This window comes from Cornus florida, unplaced genomic scaffold (assembly GCF_030987335.1).
Source record: "Cornus florida cultivar Cherokee Brave unplaced genomic scaffold, ASM3098733v1 CherokeeBrave_3.0.0_Hap2_Chr08, whole genome shotgun sequence".
Taxonomy (NCBI): Eukaryota; Viridiplantae; Streptophyta; class Magnoliopsida; order Cornales; family Cornaceae; genus Cornus; species Cornus florida.
The window spans coordinates 97,252,236-97,273,678 of record NW_026775578.1 but is presented as its reverse complement, the minus strand read 5'-3'; the positions used below and the strand labels follow the sequence as shown (position 1 = coordinate 97,273,678).

Here is a 21,443-nt window from a genome sequence, read left to right as displayed (position 1 = left end):
CAAAAACTCCAAAGGGTTGGAGATTAATTGAAGTTTGAAGCTTTGTGCAAAAAGAAAAAGAAAAATGAAGAAAAGAGAAAAAGAAAGAGGTTCAGTCGGGGAGAGAGAAATGGGTGGCTAAATATGGTCTCTTGGCCATACAATATGCATTAGTGGTGTGTCCCACTACTAAAAATTTCATTTTGACTTCTCTTTCTTTTTCCTTTTATTTCCTACCACATACACATACATTAAAATAATGTGAATGAAAAGCAAATGAACCCCACCAAAACTCCTGTACACGACAATTCCGGTAACGGGTCCCACAGGATCGTCCGGCTCAAAAAATAAAAAATGCGAAATGACAAACCTTGCATTTCAAAGAGTCCTAAACTCAATGAAATGCCCCAACCTACTCTCGAACACAACCGGCACAGTCCATGGTGTCCGGTACGTAAAACGTAAAAAGATGAAAATACCTTTGCCAAAAACGAAAAATTCCAAAAATGAAAACTGACGAAAATTAGAAACATTACATGCATATATCAGAATCAAATATCCAAAATCCAAGGCAAATATCAAAAACCAATATCCAAATAAAATATCCAAAAATCAAGATCCAAAACCAGGCAAAAAGTATCAAATAGTATCAAAAACAGGTAAATAAATGAGTAAATAAGAGAGAAGTGGTGGAATCATGGAATAACATCAGGTGGTGGTTCAAGTAAGTCTGTGAGGTGCTGAAACATGTTTGCAACCTCCCCGCAGAAGCTAATCATCTCTGTATGGAGTAGTGCAATGTTCCTCCTTACATCTGTGACACCTCTCTCGAGATCGTCAGCTTTTTGTCCCATACGGGCATCGAATGATCTGAAGTTTGACTGAAGTTGAGTCAGCTTGCCTCGAAGACTAGAGTCTGAACTAGCATGCTGAGAGGGTGGGCCTGTCGGATCTAGAGGTGGAACATAAGAGGATCCTGGCTAAGAATGGGGTGGGATGGATATCTCCTACTGTCACTGGGATGTGGAAAAGGTGCGCGGTCAAGTCCGAGCTCCAGAAGAGGACGGGGATCCATCTTGTGAATCTGTAGGTCTGAGCCTCTTCTTTGCAGTCATTCTCAGACTAGTCTGAATGGCATAATAACTCTTCTTTCACTGAGTTGCACTTTACCTCCTGTTAGGCTGTTCTGGCTCCTCTGCTGGGTCAAATCTGAAGCGCTGGTTTTCCAGAAGCTGTGTGATCAAATCAGCAAAGGGGAGAGACCGGGACTTGGACTTTTTCATTTAGCTTAAGCACTAAATTATCCCAGTACTTATGGAACATGTCTCATATGAGTGAGGGAAATGATAGCCAACATCCCATGTTAATACTATAAAGAGCCTTCAAGAACCCCATTCGCCTCTATGTGTTATGCCCTGACGGAAAAACATTACGGAATAGCACTGTATCAATAAACTATAGTCGGGGTAGGGGATCAACCTGCTCTGCAAAGGTGTTGCCTAGATGGGTTGTCTGAGGAGAGAGAGATGCAGCTATGTCCTGGTCCAAAGGATAATCTATGATAAGAGGGTACAATGCCTGCTCTGACTCTGTGACCACTGGAGGAATGTAGGGGCATCTGCAAGCTATCTCTATGGTAGCTGTAGAAATGATAATGTCCTGCCCATCCACTGTAGTATGAAAGACCTGGGGGTCAACCTCATCCCGACGAAGCTGTTGGAAGAAAAAGCTACCAACCGTGGGTACACCTTCTCGTTCACCGGCGAAAGAATAGATGTTATACCACGACGATCTATCTCATCATATGCCCAACGAGTCTGCTTAGATCGTGAGAAGAAGTAAGTGACAAATGTATACTCTGGATCCCACTCTCTCTTAGAAAAGTATGGATTCGACACTGCTCTGACAACGGGGGCCTGAGGATCCATAGAGTGTGCACTGAAAGAGGCACTAGATGAGGATACAGTAGAAGAGGATGATCCAACTGCCACAGACTCAGAAGAAATAGACTCCCTCTCTGGAGAAAGAGGTGGCTGTGGAGGCTAGATAACTCTCTTCCCTTTTCTGGCTATAGATTTCCTCCACTGCATCTGGAAAAAAAACATATAGGTATCAGTGCACAGATCCAGAAATAAGATAAGTAGCAAAAACGAAATACTAAGCATGCTTGAATCAATTAGAAATAGAGAATAGACAGAAATGAACATGCTTGTGTAAGAAATTATCAAGAAGGCTTCAAGAATAGCATTCAAACCATTTTCTGACATTTTAGAGCTAAAACATGTTTCAACAGAACAAGAATGGAACATGGCACATCTTAAGCATGCAAAATGGTACATTGGTAGCAAAGAGGAATCATACAGTCACTTTTGAGAAAATATGCAAGCATGTAACCAATGTGACAAGCCTAGGATGTGATTTGCACAAAATATGCAACGTGAGTTCACAAACCTAAAACTTAAGAGATTTTGCAATTTTTAAGCATGTAGACCTTATAATGATATCTATCATTTCCTAAACTAGAATGTCTACAATTTTAAACATTAAGTCCAATGGAGCAATTATGTGACATGGAGGAAATAAGTTCATGGCAAAGTCTATTTAGAACTCAAGAAAAGATGAACATCATAACATAAAGAATAAATGTAAGGCACGGTTGCAAACACTTCAATCCAAAGCATGTTATGATGCACAAGTTCCAAGATGAATTATAGACATGAAATGCAACATTTGATGGCCCAAGTTTTTCAACCCGGTGCGTCAGTAATGAGCCGAAAGTGATCTAATAACGGATCTGAAATGCGGAAGCTAAAGGTAAACCAAAGTCTCAAGAGATAAGGGTCACCTCTAAGACACCAATGTGACCTTATAATGATATCTATCATTTCCTAAACTAGAATGTCTACAATTTTAAACATTAAGTCCAATGGAGCAATTATGTGACATGGAGGAAATAAGTTCATGGCAAAGTCTATTTAGAACTCAAGAAAAGATGAACATCATAACATAAAGAATAAGTGTAAGGCACGGTTGCAAACACTTCAATCCTAAGCATGTTATGATGCACAAGTTCCAAGATGAATTATAGACATGAAATGCAACATTTGATGGCCCAAGTTTTTCAACCCGGTGCGTCAGTAATGAGCCGAAAGTGATCCAATAACGGATCTGAAATGCGGAAGCTAAAGGTAAACCAAAGTCTCAAGAGATAAGGGTCACCTCCAAGACACCAATGTGACCCTCCATGAGGTCACAAAACCTAAAGAGGACAAAAACGAAAATAAAGGTCAAAAAGGACAAAATTTGCTATCAACTCAATATTAAAAGGAGAAACTTGACTCTAAACAAGTCAAACAAGGTTAATACAACCTAATCTAATCATTTTGAAATATTCCAAGAGGTTCCATAGACTTTGGCTAAGAATCCCACAAAATGCCCCGTCCCGGTTGAAGTGAAAACTGATACTGCTTCACTAAAACATACATAACTCCCACTGTGTTTGGAATTGGAGAATGGGATTGGTACCATTGGAAAGCTGACTCAAAATCCTTGAGTTTAGGCTCAAGAATCACCTCATTTGGATTAGAAACGAAGAAGTTATGACCTGTTGAAGTCGGATGATCAGTGCTAAAACTCAATAGAAGCAAGGCTCGGGTTCTAGCTATTTCGGTCTACCGAAATGAAGTTTTGGACGACCTAAATGAAGATGCTGAGACCTAAAATCATGAAGAAAAGGTTCCAATTGCTTTGGTAGACCGAAATGAAGGTTCGGTAGACCGAAATGACTCATAAACAGTGCATTTGGCTATTGGAATGTGATTATACTGTGCATTGGCAATTCCATTTGCTATCGGTCGACCGAAATGGAGTTTCAGTCGACCGAAACACCACGAAAAGCTGCTAAAAAGGCTGCTATGAGTCCAAGGTGTTAAGGTTCAACCTCAACTTTGAATCCCATGATGTTTTGGTTCACAATGAATATGTAAAACTGATTTTTCATGAGTTTTGAGAATGTGAACATGTCAACAACTTTGATATGAATAAATAAACATAAAACAATGGCTCATGGCCTCATACACATCATTTACAAGATTTTCATATGTCAAACCTCAAACTTTGGTTTAAATACACTTTTGATGCAAATGTTGATACCAAAAGTGTCAAAGTACAAAAGTATACATGTTTGGCCTTTGGCCTCTTTACATACATGTTTATAATGTCAAAAGTAAATGTTTGAGTGTTATTACATGTCAAGAAAGCTAAACCTAAAGCTGCAAAAGTACCATACACCCATGGCATTCAAAATATGATATCAAAAGTTAAGTCATGCTAAACACTTGTATGTTAATATACAAAAATGCTTCAAATAGCTCAAAAGCTTCTAAGAATTATGAGCATCCATGAACATGGTTTCCTTACCTGAAAAATAACCCAAACCACTAGGGTGAGTAATCAAGTTACTCGTAGGAGAAGCATATGTGTATACCCTAAAGTTTCAATATCATTGCAAGATCAATATAGACGAATACAAGGGATCATTCCACTTAACGTCTATGTTCAAGGTGTTCTAAGGGATCATCTTAAACTAACTTAAATGATTCTTTAGCAACACAAACAATTATCAATGTACTCAACAGCATCAATTCGTCAATAACAAGAATTTCAAGCTACAATTAAGCATTGGTTGTCAACTTGAAATTTAATGCGAAAACAAGTAATGGAAGACTTGGACATCACGTCTCGAACTTAACCAAGATCAATGCGGTTATTCCGAGCATTAACCGGCTGGAAAGACCACCCTAGTGCGCACTATCTCAATTGGGGAGAACTCATACCTCTAGCACTAAAGCCAAACTTTAGTCATGTCACACGTAACAATGTCCTAAGAGATTCCAAAATATATATCAAGTTCAAAACTTATATATATATATAATAAGGCATACAAACCACTTTCTATGCACAAATATTTTGAAACCACACAAACCATGTCTTAGGGTTCCAAATCTAAAATGGCATGACAAATGACAAATTCACATCATGATATTATGCACAATACAATATCACAAATTTATCAATTCAAGTCATGCCTCAATAACAAGCTCTATATACTAATTATCAACATAATTGCAATAAGCTCCTAAATAATTACAATTAGTAATTCACAAGGGCATAGAATTATTGTAACAACAAATATAGCAATTCATATCAATAGAAATTGCATATAACATCAATAATTCTACAAGTGTCCCACATCACTAACACATGTGAAATTTCTAGAATTTAGCATGATACTAAATTATATAATCCTCCTACACATGGTTTACATATATCATACATGCTTAAATCAATAAACCCTAAGTCAAGAAGTGAGGGTTTCCTATAATATGCAATACTATCATATCAAAAGCATGTATACAATATATATTAAACTACAAGGACTATAAAACACTTAGAATATAAACATACTACCACCCCTACCTCAATAGAGAATTGAATCCGTACAATCCAAGCTACCAAGCACAAAATGGAAAACAAGCTTAGGATTCTTAAAGAGGAGAGTGAGAGGAATCCTTTCTCTCCCAAGGTCAAAGGTCTAGGGTGAGTGGAAGAGTGCCAAATGTGAAGTCAAAGTTCTATACTAAGCTTTCCTCTAATGGAGTCTTTGCTAGGGTTCATGGAGATAAAGGAATGAAAAAGGTAAAGTGTAAAAATGGTGAGTGGAAGGGCTAGAAATCCTCCACTCACTATGTGTTCTTGCACTACCTATCTCACACACACAATGCAAGACTAAAAGGTGAACCTACACTTGTCACTAATCCAATGCCCCTTCCAAGACTTAATCCTAGACCCACACTTGTCAACAATCAATGGTTACATGTGCACCAATCTAAGGCCAACACATGGATGAATCTCCACCCACCAAATGTCAAGAAGTCATGATGCCAAGTCTCTTCACCTAAATGCCAACAAATGGCTCCATGAGAGTGTGACACTTGTCACACTTTCCAAAAATTGCAAAATGGTCCTTTTTCAAAATATCTTCCAAAATAAATTGCAAAAAGGTCCCCAAAATGAAAAATAATTATTTTACATAATTACACTAAAACCCCAAAAGTTAAAAATAGTTACTCTAAAGTATGTATTCATGCCCTTTACAAGAAAAGTACTAATCTAGCATGCTTTTCAAGAAAAGTAAAAATACCAATGTCATGAAAATCAAATATCATGAATGCCTGCAAAATCGGAATCAAATCCGAGCATAACAAGTGAGGTTATGCAAGGAAAATGAAAAATAACTAAAAAACGAAATAAGGAAAAGACAAAATAAGAAAAAAAAAGACGAAAAAAGAAAATCGTCGAAAATGGAAAAGAAGGAAAAAGACCGGGTCATTACATAACATATGAAGCATTTGAGAAATGATGCACAATTCAAAGCCTAACTCTATTCACAAAAATCCCATCCTTTTTTTTTCAACAAAATCAACAACCTACGGTCACTCAAGGCTTGTGACCCCCTCTAAGCAATATAGAGAACAAAAATGATCACTTATGGCTCGCGAGCCCCGTACACCTCAAAGATATAAAAAAATGTGGTCACTTATGGCTTATGACCCCCTTCTTTGCGAAATTGAAGCATACAAATGGGTTAAAACAAGAAGAATGAGAATCTTACCCCTTTTGCATTAAAACAATGACTGTTTTAAGGCAAAGATGCCAATTTTTGTCTCAAGCCATTACAAGCTTCCAAGAATGTATCACAAAGATATACAACAAGTAAAGAAGCATTTCAAGTTCAAATTTTCTAAACTTAACCACAAAGAGCAATTTGGTTCAAGTTTAAACACATTTAAGTTCAAGACAACATTCCCCCCAAACCTATTTCAAATGGCCATTTCCAAAGTCGATTCAATCCCACAAGTGTTTACTAAGCCCGAGCAATGACAATGATATCATAGAAATGCACTTTTGAACTCAAAACATTCAATTTCTCCCAAAACAAGTTGAAGTTTCGAGAATCATGATATTTGCAAGAAAAGAGTATCCAAAAGTGTAGCATGCTTTCCAAACCAACAATGTGAAGCAAGGTGTGTGCAACTTATGACAAGAATATTGACAAGCAAAGCAAAGAAACTTGCACTTTATTCCAAAAGGCACAACACTTTTCCAAGAAAAATCACATTAGGCTAATTCACACTCTATTTGTAACATCACAACATTTGACTTTAAAAAGTTGGGTTCAAGTTGACATACTCAATGACACTCAAAACATGCATTTGGATGAAGAATGAAGCATATGGAACACATTCATTTCATTTAAGGACATTTTGGACAATATTTTTGAAAAATTTCAACACTTGGTTTCAAAAACGAAATTTTTAGAGACTTTGGAGTTCTAACTTTCACATGCATTGTAGATAGGAATTCTCACAAGAATCATGCATTGAAACACTTAACAAGTGAAGGAATTTAAAAACTCAACTTTACATTTAAAATCAAAGTCCAAAACTCAATTTCAACTTTTGAAAACCAACAAATTTGTGCAAAATTGAAGCTTTCAACTTTTCAAATATCATTTTCCAAAATTTCACCTTAAACATGAGCATATATCCATTTAAGATCAAAATATTGCAAAAAGTTCCATTTCACAACACTTGCATGCTTTTTGACAATACACTTCATTTTCAAGCTTAGAAACACAAGTTCTTGAATTCAATTTCAACATTCATGCAATTCAACTTAGAACAATCATCTATTCAATTCACTTCTTTAGGCCTTAATAAAAAGAAATGAAGTTGGGGCATGCTCACAAATTGACACTTCAAAGGATGAACATCAAAACACTTTTAACTTAAAACTCACAATGACAAATAATTTCCAAGAATTTTTCAACTTAGCTTCAACATTTTCTACATGTTCTCCTAAACAATCTCCATTTCAATCACAACTCAACATTTTCAATTACAAATTCCATTTTTAGAAAATAAAGTGCAAGCAAGTAAATGAGATAACTTCACAATTCAACTTCAATTAACAACTTTTATTCTGATTTCCAAATTCAGAGATTGCATTTCACAAAGATACAAATCCAAACTATTTATGACAAGCAAAGTTCCATTTCAAGTTGGCATTTCATGTTTATAAACATTTCACTCTCTTTTTAATGGGCACATATTCACATCCCTTTCAAATATATCAACATCACAACAAAAACCATGAAAAGAATTGTCAAAAATCTTCAACATTAAATCTCAGCATGGACTTAGCAGCTTGGATATATAAACTTACACATTCACAAAATGTCTATCAACATCGACATACATGCATCATAGCTTCAATTTTCAATTCACAGAATTTATATCAACACAAAGCAACAAATATATATATATATATATATATATATATATATATATCAACCATCCAATCACAATCCCATACTCCAAGAACACAATATCAATAACAAACTTCATTCATAGCCCCCCTTCCTTTCTTTGTTCAATTTCAGAAAATCAGGGACAAGCCCTTCACACGTTTTTCAGAAAAAGTTTTAAAACCAAGCCAACATCACAGTGTTCTCAAAACAATCCCAAACTCCAATTTCAAAGTACTGCCCATTCTCCAAATTGCCAAAACTTCATTCAATTTTTAACATCACAGTGTATATGAATAGTCAAGAAATTCCAGAATTCCCAAATGAAGTTTCAACAATCTTTTTCAAATTTTTTTTTAGCTTTCATTTTTTTTTTTTTTTTTTTTTTCAATTTTTAGATTTCATAAATCAATGATCCTTCTCTTTTTTTTTTCTTTATTTATTTATTTATTTATTTTTTTTTTTTTAGATTTTAACATAGATTCATATATACATATAAAATGAAAATGTAGAACAAAAATAAAAACAAAATTAAAAACAAAAATAAAAGACATACCCGAGAGAGATGAGAATCAATAGAAGAAAAGGAGACTTGGCCGGAATTTTTGGCCAGAGAAGATGACTAAAGACGGCGGGAAAGTCGCCAGAAGTTGCAGAGATCACTGGAAGTTTCAACAGCAGCTTCTCCTTGGTCGTAAAACGGTCAGAAAAGAGAGAGACTGAGACGAAGATGAAAATCGTGATTGAAGGAGGAGGCTCGGTCAATGGGGCCAAGCGCTTCATCGGATCTTACAGAGACAGCAACGCTTGAAGTGGCACCGGAAAATATAGAGGGAGAGAAGGGGTTGGTTCGCGGTGGAGGTGGGTGATTCTCCGGTGGTGGAGAAATGAGAGGTGAGGCGTGGTGAAAAAGGTAAGAGGGGAGAGGATGGTGGCTAAGGTTTTGTGATTCGGTGAAGAGGGAAGAGATATTGTTGGAGGCTGAGAGATAGAGAGAAAAGAGAAGAGGGAGAAAAGAAAGAAAAGAAAAGAAGGAAGAAATAAACAAAAAAAAAAAAAATAGGGTTTAAGGGTTTGGTGAGGGGTTGGAATACCAACGGGCAAGGAAAGTGGGACCCAGAATTTGAAATGGGTAAGTCACAGTGTGATCGATCATGGGTCTGCAATCGCTCATAGCTTAGGCACGATCGTTCGTAACCTAAGCTTGATTTTTTGAAGAAGGAATTTTGGTCCAAGTACGATCGATCGCAAGAAGTTGCAATCGATCGTGAAGATTCATGAACGATATGAGAAGATGAAAGGTTCCAGTGCGATCGATCGCAAAGGTTGGTGATTTGCGATCGATCGTGACGACTCATGAATGGTCCCCTATAACTTGGAAATTTCTGACGCACAAGTATGATCGATCGCCAGATTCTGCGATTGATCGTGAAATTTCACTAACGATGGATACCAAAAGGTGTTTTCAAGGTAAAATGGCACCCTGTAAATTATGATCGATCGCAAGATTCTGCGATCGATCGAAGATGGTGTTGAAAGTGCTGAAAAATGCCTGGAAACTGAAAGGAAACACTTTGAAACTTATCTAGATGACGCAAGAAGGTAAACAAAAGAAGAAATGGGGAAGAAATAGAGTTTGAAAACTCTGCGAAGCTAGTGTTTAACGTTTCTAGCAATACATTAGAATACTTTCTAGCCTGGATCAAAGATTTTGTTCGACTTTTCCTTCTCAATGGGATGAAAATGTGTTTAAATCCCACCCAACAAACTATTCCCTAGGGAACTTTTTGGATTTGAAACAATGAAACTTGGCGGACCTCTATCCACATCTAAAGAAAGACCTTTAGGCTTCTTTGCCTTTTTGACTTTTGATTTCAAAGTAGAACCATGGGAAGGAGAATCACTTGCACTTGATGGATTAGCAAGCAATGAACCCTCAACAATTTTCTCCACAACATTAACTTGCTCATGCTTGTCCATAGAATTAGGAGTAGGATTAAAGATGTTTCAATTTGACTTTCATGCGCCCAAAAGAGATTTTCATAACCCCCATCCTATAATTGATATTTACATTATTTAGGAAAAAAAGATATTTACGTTGGCAATAGCAAGAATGACGGGTATTTGACTCTTAGGCTTAGGGATCGATTCCGTGTCAATGGCCACGAAATTGACCGAAAAGTAGAACTTATCAACCTTAATTAAAACATCCTCAATAATCCCACGCGGTTTCTTGATAAACCGGTCGGCAAGTTACAAAACAGCCGACGTGGGTTTCAATTCTCCTAAGCCTAATTGAAGATACACCGGGTAAGGAAGAAGGTTAACACTTACTCCTAGGTCTAAAAGAGCCCTATTGATTTCATGATCACCAATGGTGCATGAAGTGGTCGGAGAGTCGAGATCTTTGAACATTGGAAGAGTGTTATGTTAAAGAATGGAACTCACTTGCTCGGTAAGCAAAACTTTCTTTAGTGCTTGGCTTTTGGATTTCCTTTTTTGGGTGCACAAGTCCTCCAAGAACTTGGCATAGGCCAGAATTTGACGGATTACGTCAAAAAGAGGAAGATTCACTTTCACTTGCCTAAACACTTCTATCATTTCATTAATTTTGCCTTCTTGTTTCCCAAAAGATGATGAATTTTTTAAAGCTTGTGGAAACGGAGCTTTTGGCTCATAAGGCTTTTAAAGATTATTAGATGATGATGCTTGTGATGATTTCTCCTTAATGTGATCATTTGGCTTTGGTGAAGTAGGAATAGGATTAGAAACGGGACGGGGGCAACCACTTGGTTGCACCGGTTCACTAACTTCACTGAGTGCCTCCACTTTGTTGTCAATCTCTCTCCCACTTTTCAAAGTAGTGATAGTATTCACTTGTTCATGGGTGGTAAATCCCGATGGGGGAGTTGATTCCACTATGTATTAAGGTTTAGGTTCGGGTTGAATAGGTAATTTCCCTTTCTCTTTTGCATTCAAATAATTAGATATTCGCCTAACTTGGGTTTCTAGCTTTACTATTGATTGAGAATGATAATAAAGTAATTGAGTATTGGCCTCTAAACTTCCCAAAGCCGTTAACATTTTTTCCTCAAAAGCAGAGTTCTTAGGAGGAACTTGAGAATAAGACTGAGAGTTGGACGCTTAAGTATTGGAAGATTGGTTCACATTAAAAGGAGGGTAGGAGGGATGATATCCTTGAGAATTTCCATTTTGAAGGTATGGGGGCACATACTTTCCTTGAGGATTTTGAACTTGTGAAGGGTTTGCACCGGCTCCTTGGTTCCTCTTAGAAAAGTTAGGATGTTCCTTCTATCCTGGATTGTAAGTATTAGAATATAGGTTGTTCCCCGGACAAACGAATGTGGCATTTACTTGCTCTTGTTGCTCACCTTGAAAAACATGTCCAATGGGACAATTGGAAGTAATGTAAGTCAAACTAGAGCATGTCATGCACATTTCTTAATGAGAATGAGGGGAGGAAGATGCTTGATTTGCCAAGTTTTGGTTTAACAAGAATTAATCAAAGCTTTGCCTCAAAGTTTTAACCTTGGCAAAAATTTCATTTGAACTCTCTACTTGGCACAAGTTTGAGTTCTTCTTCCCTCAAACGTTAGAATTTTGGGCTAGGCGAGAGTATATCGACCAATGCATTGAGTTTTCACTCATATTTTCAAAAAGGCGCCAAATGTCATCCTTATGCCTTTCCAAATAAGTACCTCTACACGAAACATCCACCATACCTTTGTGGGTATCAGATAAGCTCTCATAGAAGTATTGAACTAATTGCCATTTTGAAACGTCATGATGTGGACATTTCCTTAACAAATAGTTCAATCGCTTCCACGCTTCATGTAGGGGTTCTCCATCCCCTTGAGAAAACTCACGAATGGAAGTTCGCATAGAATTGGTTTGACTTGCGAGGTAATACTTCTTTAAAAATTCTTGTTGCATTTGAGCCCAAGATGTTATGGTATTAGCCCCCAAGTTGTTGAACCAATATTTAGCTTTATCCCGAAAAGTGAAAGGGAAAAGCTTCAACCTTAGCACTTCTTCCGGCACATCCGTGATTTTCACGGTAGAACACACTTCCAAGAACTCATTCAAATGTTTGTAAGGTTCCTTATTGCTCAACCCAAAGAAGAGTGGGCACATTTGAATAGTGGAAGGTTTAATTTCATAGTGATGGGCCCTAAAATTAGGAAGCCAGATGCATATCGGGACATTATACTCATTAGGCACATAATGGTCTTTGAGAACCATTAGAGGAATAGGAACTTGTTGCTCTACATGAGCTTTGAGAGAAACTTGACTTATAGGAGGTGGTGGCACAAAAATCGGTCGTGGCATTCCAAGAGGGACTTGCACAAGTGGTGGTTGTGGCACATGAGGTGGTATCACATTATTAGGTTGCACAATATTCGGATGATACATGCCTTGTTGGTCCACATGATCGAGATCCTTGACTTCATCTTCCATTGATGTAATGGAATAGTCAAAAGTCAGAAAAAATCTATTAGAATTAACCCTTGGATGATGGAGTGAAGACTTGAGATTTTGATTCGAAGGAAGAAGAGGACGGTTAAGTGATCTTCTACTATGCATGCACAAGAACAACAACTCGAAACAACTCATTCTCCATAATAATCAACAATAATCAACAAGAATTCACCACAATCTCCACATACGATGTTCCCATACTCTCATGTTATACCGATGCAAAAATTTAATGACGATGACAAGGGTCCATACTTTCAACAATAAAAGTAAAGGCCTTAATAATGACCGATGCACAATTAAGATAAATGAGTTCAAGATATGCTCACAAAGTCCTAACCAACGATGTCGAGTTCCAATGCTTGCTTTCTTTGCCTTCAAGTACCTAATTGCACAAGTAACAAGTGAGAAAAATAAAAAGAACGTAAAGACAAGTAATCAAAAGAGTACTAATTCCTAATTTGATTCCAAGTAACACCGTCGATCCCCAGGAACGGCACCAAAAACATGATGGCTTCTCGAGTGTGTGCACAAAATAGTGTAAAACTGTACTCTAGAGAATGTCAAATGGGCATCACATTTAAAATTTATAAAACCACTAGACACTTATACTATGTAGTATGAAGTGAGAAAGGATCGTCCCAAGAGATAAAGGGTACTCGGAATCAAACTTGGATTAGTAGATCAATTGATTGAAAAGAGTTTGGTTTGGTTTGATTAAACTATGATTAACTAAATTAAGCAATGCAAGAGGAAACAAGCTAAATAGAGTAGAGTTTAGAAAATAGGAAAGGAGTCTTGAGGCAGGAATCACCACTAAGCTCATTCACTAAACCACGATTCCTTCTCTAATTGGGGAAAGAATAATGTTGTAACCCAAATGTGTGTTACTAATTGCAACAATGAGCATGGATATCAAATACAAGCATGAATAGTCCACTAAACAACAAGTAAACTGGTATGTAGCACAACTCATCACGTCTAAGTATAAACCATCCAATTAATCCACAATTATAGCATACATTAATTTAGAGAATCATACAACTTGTAACAATAAGCATGGATTATCAAATTAAAGCATGGATTGTCTACCTATCTAGGAATTGAAATGTAATTACACTACAATTAAACTAAGACAATGAAATTAAGACAATTAAGCTAAAGATGTAGTATAACCCATCAAGCATAAGCATAATCCATCATATTAATCAACAAGTGTATCTAATGAAATCCATGCATAGCTATCATTAGATTCCTAATTTAATCACACATAGACATGCAATTAACATAGAAAAACTAGTGTAGAGATGTAATCCTCAATTAATTACACATAGACATGCAACTAATCTAGATAATTATAAGGAAGCATTTAACCATAGATAATGATAAGCGCTGAAAAGTGCGCATCTAAACCCGTTAATCTTGAATGTTTTAGGACCTTTATCTATCTTATTTTCTCGTTTTAGTCTAATTTCATGTTATTCCCCTTTTCAGGAACTTATCTCCAAAACATGTCAAATCAGCTAAATTAGAGCATTGGAGGAAGCAATCTAAAGTCTAGTGGAAGAAAGGAGCAAAATGAAAGTAAAGTGGTGAAGAAGTCCTCTCCGATCGATCGAACCAAGCTATAATCGATCGCACCAAGCTATAATCGATCGCATTGCGATTGTTCCAACCATGCCATAATGGATCAAACCCTTTGTCCTTATCCTCAGGAAAATTTCCTATTCGATCGATCCAACCTTTCATTCAATCGATCGAACTTTTTGATCTTATCCTCACCAACCACTTTTATCCTTTTCCCATAAATATCCCAGTCTTTGTCCTTATCCAAATAAATGCGCGGCCTTACTTCAATCGATCAGAGCAACCATGTGATCGATCAAACTACCTCAAAATGCGTGTAAAACAGATTTCAAGCTGAATTGAAGGTGTGCTCATGGTGCAATCATTTGGAGGTCCTAGTACACGAGGTCTGATTATTGGGTGTGACATTTGAACTACCTATATAAGGAATTTGGCTATTTTTAGCAAAGAGGTTGGTTAGTTAGAGAGAGAATTGGCTAGAGATTAAAAAGAGAAATTACATTTTAGGAAAGTTTCCACTAAGAACACAAAGGAGGAGGATGAATTCAACCATGGAGAAAGCTCTTGAGGGTTGGATGACACCAATCATGAGTGGCTAGACTATTCTTTTAGGGCTTGAGATAGCCCTAAGCATGCTTCCTAGACTTTGATGATTGTAATTATTAGGGATTTATGTTGTAATTCTTGTTTTGACTTTATATATATATAAATCTTGTTTCTCCATGATTTGTATAGTTTAATGCTTCCAATTGATCTTTAATTCTATTCATATGTCTATGTATGTTAGAATGAATGGTCATGTGTTTTACACTTGATTATTTACATTTGATGCATGTCTATGGGTATTACAATGTTTGGTCTAGTGTGGGTCAAGGCATGGTGCTTAATAGATTACTCTTGTGGTTTATTTGATGGTTCATACTTATTTCTTGATGGATTGTGTCACCTCCTTAGTTTAATTAGTTTAATTTTCATGTCATTAGCATAGTTATAGTTTAATTGCCTTAATTTCCTAGATAGGCGGACATTCCATTCTTGTTGTTTGATAATCCATGCTTATGAGTACAAGTAGTATATTTTTCTATATTCTTGAGTGTGCATTGATTGTGGGTTTATGGAAGGATTAATGGCTTAATTTGATATGTTGTGCTATTCACTAGATTGATTAGACAATGTATGCTTACTTGGCCATCCAAGTTTGATATTTTAATTAATTGCACACACTTTGTTTACAACACATAATCCTCCTAATTTATCAAATGTTGAATGTCTAGTAAAGCATTGCTTAGTGGTGAACTAGATGTCCCAAGAACCCTCTCTCATTCTCTACATCTCACTTATTTTACTTGTTTTACATTGCACTACTTTAGTTTACATTGTAGTATAATTGAACCAACAAAACCCTCTTTTGATCATTCGACCTACTAATCCAACATTAATTCCGGGATATCTTCCTCTTTCCTTTAGGACGATCCCTACTTACTCTTGCTACGTTAGTAGTTTGTAGTGGTAGTGGCATTTTATAAATTTAAATTTGGCCACATTTTTATCACAATTCGAGGTTGGAGTTTGACACACACCAAGTTTTGGCGCCGTTGCCGAGGATTAAGCAACGCCGTATTCGGAATTAAATAGGAATTAGTACTCCTTTGATCTTGTCTTTACTTTATTTTACTTTGTTTACTTATTGTGTTTGTTCTTGATTAAATAGGTACTTGAAGCTAAAGAAGCAAAACAAAGGAACTTCAAAGCAAAGAAGCAAGCTAAGCTAAGTAAAGCATAAAAAGCATAAAAATAAAAAATTTGCAAAGCAAGGCAAAAAATTAAAAATAACTTGAAGTTGCTTAAGGACCTTTTATGAGCTTTCATATCTCTCTTTACTCAGTTAAATCGTCGACCCGCGTGGAGGCAATTCTTATTTGCATTAGTTAAATCGTCGGTGCGCATGGAGGCAATTTATTTTTTGCATTTGTTGAAAGCATGGGAGTATGGGATCAATGTACTTGGAGGTTTGTTGTTGATTGACTTGTTGCGAAGGAGAAGGGCTTGCTATTTGCTAGTTGTTGAGTTGTTGTTTGTTTTGATTTGGATTGTACATGTATGGTTGTAGGTCATTGAATCCTACTCTTGTTCCATTGAATTTTAATCTTGAATCGGTTGTTCATAATCCTGGGGGAAGGAGTAATTCAAGTGACTCCATTTCATCAATGGATGTCCATAATGAGGACCATGTTGAAGATCTTGGTCACATCGACCAACAAGACATTCTTCACCCTAATGTGCATTAACAACATGATAACATGCAAGTACCATTAGGCATGCCTAGACCTTTCATTCCACAACAACAATAAGGCCAAGTTCCAATGGGAATGTCTAGGCCATTCTTTGTACCACCACCTCCACCTCCCGTTGTTCAAGAAAATCATGGGACTTATGTAGAGCCACCGGTTGTGAATCGTCCCCTTACTTTAAGAAACCATTATGTGCCTAATGAGTATAATGCACCAACATGCATTCAACTTCCCCCATTTAGAGCACACCATTATGAGATTAAACCACAAATAATTCAAATGCTTCCTAATTATCATAGGCTACCTAATAAAGAACCTTATAAGCATTTGGATGAATTTCTTAAATTGTGTTCCACTGTGAAATACACGGACATGCTGGAAGAAGTTTTGAGGTTAAAACTCTTCCCTTTCACCCTAAAAGATAAAACAAAATATTGGTTCAACAATTTGAGACCTTTTTCTATAACTAATTGGGCAGAGATGCAACAAGAGTTTTTGAAAAAGTATTATCCGGTGTCGAAGACCAATGCAATGAGAACTTCAATTCGTGAATTCTCACTAGGGGATGGGGAAATGTTTCATGAGGTATGGGAACGATCAAATGATTTGTTTAGGAAATGTCCACACCATGACATCCCTAAATGGCAATTAATTCAATACTTCTTTGAAAGTTTGTCGGACAACCATAAAGGTATGGTTGATGCTTCTATGGGTGGTTCTTATCTTGATAAGTGTGAAGATGATGTATATTGCTTATATGAGGGCATGAGTGAAAACTCAACGCACCGATCTTTATCATCTAAAAATGGTAGAAATGTAGGTGGAAGGAAGAATGTAGGCTTGTATCAAGTTGATAATTCTAATGATATAGTTGCCGAAGTTAAGTTTTTATCCCAAAGGTTTGCTCAATTTTTTATTAACCAAAACTCGGCTCATCAAGTGTCTTCCTCCCCTAATCATGCTCATCATGCTCATCATCCTTCCAATGAATAATGCATGACTTGTTCTAGTGTTTTGCATTTTACTTTCAATTGTCCACATGGACATACGCACAGTGAACACCATAAGCAAGTAAATGCTGCATTTATCAACCAAGAGAATAATCCCTATGGCACTCACTATAATCCCGGGTGGAGGAACCATCCAAATTTCTCTTGGAAAAGCCAAGGGGAAGGCTCAAACCCTCCCCAAAGTGGTTTCCAAATTAAATATGTTTCGCCCCCTATGCAAGGCCAAGGTTCCCAAGGTTATCGTTTATCTTACTAATAAGCGCTGAAAAGTGTGCATTTAAACCCCTTAAGCTTGAACGTTCTAGGACCATATTCTATCTTATTTTCCCGTTTTAGTCTAATTTCATGTTATTTCCCTTTCCAGGCACTTATCCCCAAAATAAGTCAATTCAGCTGAATTAGAGCATAAAAGATGCAATCTCAAGCTTAGTGGAAGAAAGGAGCAAAGTGGTGGAAAACAACATTCTTCGATCAATCGAACCAAGCTCCGATCGATCTCATAGTGATCGTTCCAACCATGCCAAGATGGATCAAGCCTCTTGTCCTTATCCTCAGGAAATTTCCCTCTTCGATCGATCCAACATTACATCAATCGATCAGACATTTTTGATCTTATCCCCACCTACCACTTTTGTCCTTTTCCCAAAATATCCTAAAAATATCTCGGATTTTTCGTTATTCTAAAAAGGCACCGCCATAGTTCGATCGATCTGACCACCCTTGTGATCGATCGAACCTCCTCAAGTGCGAGAAAAATAGAGTTCCAGCCAATTAAAAGGTGTGCTCATGGTGCAATCATTTGGAAGTCCCAGTGCACGAGGTCTGACCATTGGGTGTGACATTTGAGCTGTAGGTATAAGGATTTTGGGCCATTTATACACATATACAATTTTAGAGAGGAACCATACACAAGAGAGGTTAGAGGAGTCTAGAGATTAGAGAGACACACACCATTTGGGAGTTCTTCTACTGATCTAGGGTTTCCATTAAGAAGAAGAAGATCATTCCTACCATGAAGATAGCCCTTGAGGGTTGGATGACTACATCAATGAGTGGCTAAACCATTCTTTTGGGGCTAAAGATAGCCCTAAGCATGCCTCCAAGACTTTGATGTTTTGTAATTTGAGGGGATTTGTGTTATAGTTCTTGTCTTGACATTTGATATATATATGAATCTTGTTTCTACAATGATTTGTGTAGTTTAATACTTCTAATTGATCATTTCATTCTATTCATATGTCAATGTATGTTTGAATAGATGTTCATGTGTTTGTCTTTAGGTTTTGTGACATTGATGCATGTCTATATGTGTTGATGCTATAAATCTAGTGATGGTCAAGGCATGGTGCTTAAATGGAATACTCTTGATATTTATTTGATGATTTATACTCTTTTTTTTTATTTTTATTTTTTTATTTTTTATTTTTATGGATTGTGCCGCACCCTTAGTTTAATTAGTTTAATCTTCATGCCACTAGCATAGTTATAGTGTAGTTGCCTTATTTTCTTAGATAGGTGGACAATCCATGCTTGTTGTTTGATGTTCCATACTTATGAATGCAAGTAGTATATTTCTCTAATTTGATGATGTGTATTGATTGTGGACTTAAAGGAAGGAATTATGGCTTAACTTGATATGCTATGCTATTCACTAGTTTGGCTAGACAATATATACTTGTTTAGTCATCCATGCTTGTTGATTCAATCAATGAAACACTAATATTGCAAGATATAATCCCCCTTATCCATTACACATTGAGTGTCTAGGAAGGTGATTTTTTGTGGTGACCTTTAAGTCCCAAGATCATTCTCTTATATTCTCTACATTTCATTCTACTTCAATTGCTTTACCTTACATCCATCTAGTTGACATTATAGTATAATTAACCAATCAAAACATCTTTGATCACTCGATCTACTAATCCAACATTGATTTCCAAGCTAAATACACTCCATTTCCCTTGGGACGATCCCTACTCACCCTAGCTATATTTATAGTTAGAAGTGGTAGTGATAATCTCTAAATTTAAACTTGGCCACACTACACTCTTTTTGCAACAAGGTGCTTGGCGACACCAAGTTTTTGCGCCGTTACCGGGGATTTAGCACCGTCGTATTTTAGAAATCAATTAGGAATTAGTACTCTTTTGATCTTGTCATTATTTTTATTTTATTTTGGTTACTTATTGTGTTTATTCTTAATTGGCTAGGTGCATTGAGCCAAGGAAATGAAGCAAAGGGAAATTCAAAAGCAAAAAAGGGAAGCTAAGCTAAGCAAAAGTGTAAAAAGGTAAAAATATAAAAAAATGCAAAGCAAAGCAAGGCAAAAATTGAAAAATAAATTGAAGTTATTTAAGGACCCTTTGTGAACTTTTCTAAACTCTTTCTCTAGTTAAATTGTGAGCCCGCGTGGAGGCAAGTTTTTATTTTCTTAGATAAATCGTGAGCTCGTGTGGAGGCAATTTATTTTTCTTGCATATTTTTAAAAGCATGGGAGTATGGGATCATTGTATGTGGAGGTTTGTTTGATTTGTTGTGGAGGAGAAATGCTTGTTTTATGCTTGTTGTTTGTTTGCTTGCTTTGATAGTGCATGCATGGTCATAGATCATTGAATCCAACTCTTATCCCATTTAATTTTTATCTTGAATCGGTTGTTGCAATCCTAAGGGACGAGGTAAGTATAGTGACTCCATTTCATCAATGGAGGAACACAATGAGGACCATATGGAGGACCTTGGTCACATAGACCAACAAGGTATCCTCCACCCTAATGTGCATCATGACAACATTCAAGTCCCATTAGGCATGCCAAGACCATTCATTCCATAACAACAAGGCCATGTTCCAATGGGAATGCCTCGGCCAATTTTTGCTCCATAACCTCCCATTATTCAAGGCAATCAAGGTGCTCGTTTAGCGCTACCAATTGTGAATCCTCCTCTTGCTTTGCGTGATCATTATGTACCAAATGAATATAATGCACCTACATGTATTCAACTACCCCTATTTAGAGCACATCACTATGAAATTAAATAACAAACTATTCAAATGCTTCCCAATTATCATGGACTTCTAAGTGAAGAACCTTACAAGTATTTGGATGAGTTTCTTGAAGTGTGTTCCACCGTGAAATACGTGGACAGGCCGGAAGAGGTTTTGAGATTAAAACTCTTCCCTTTCACCCTTAAAGATAAGGCAAAATATTGGTTCAACAATCTAAGACCTTTTTCGATAATTTCTTGGGCAGAAATGCAACAAGAGTTCTTGAAAAAGTACTACCTGGTTTCAAAGACTAATGCAATGAGAACCTCAATTTGGGAATTTTCTCAAGGGGAAGGGGAATTGTTTTATGAGGCATGGGAGCGCTTTAATGACTTATTTAGGAAGTGTCCACATCACGACATTCCTAAATGGCAATTGGTGCAATTTTTCTTTGAAAGTTTGTCGGATAATTTTAAAGGAATGGTAAATGCTTCCATGGGTGGTTCATATCTCGATAGGTATGAGGATGATGTATGGCGTCTTTATGAGAGCATGAGTGAGAATTCAATGCATCGATCCTTGTCTTCCAAAAATGGTAGAAATATAGGTGGAACGAAGAATGTCAGCTTGTATCAAGTTGACAATTGCAATGATATAGCTGCCAAAGTCAAGTCTTTATCTCAATGGTTTGATCAATTTTTGATCAACCAAAATTCGGTGAATCAAGT

The 21,443-nt window shown here is 36.7% G+C and overlaps 1 long non-coding RNA gene and 1 other non-coding gene across 2 annotated transcripts; both read right to left on the bottom strand.

Moving 5' to 3' along the window:
- Positions 1-500: 500 nt before the first annotated feature.
- LOC132268298 (uncharacterized) lies at positions 501-9,453 on the bottom strand. The gene is made up of 2 exons (XR_009469273.1): positions 8,904-9,453; positions 501-2,069 (listed from the first exon to the last, which is right to left on the bottom strand). It is a non-coding gene; the product is annotated as an uncharacterized LOC132268298 (long non-coding RNA).
- An 11,577-nt stretch (positions 9,454-21,030) lies between these two features.
- Positions 21,031-21,137, bottom strand: LOC132272188 (small nucleolar RNA R71). Its single transcript, XR_009469981.1, has one exon. It is a non-coding gene; the product is annotated as a small nucleolar RNA R71 (small nucleolar RNA).
- Positions 21,138-21,443: the final 306 nt, after the last annotated feature.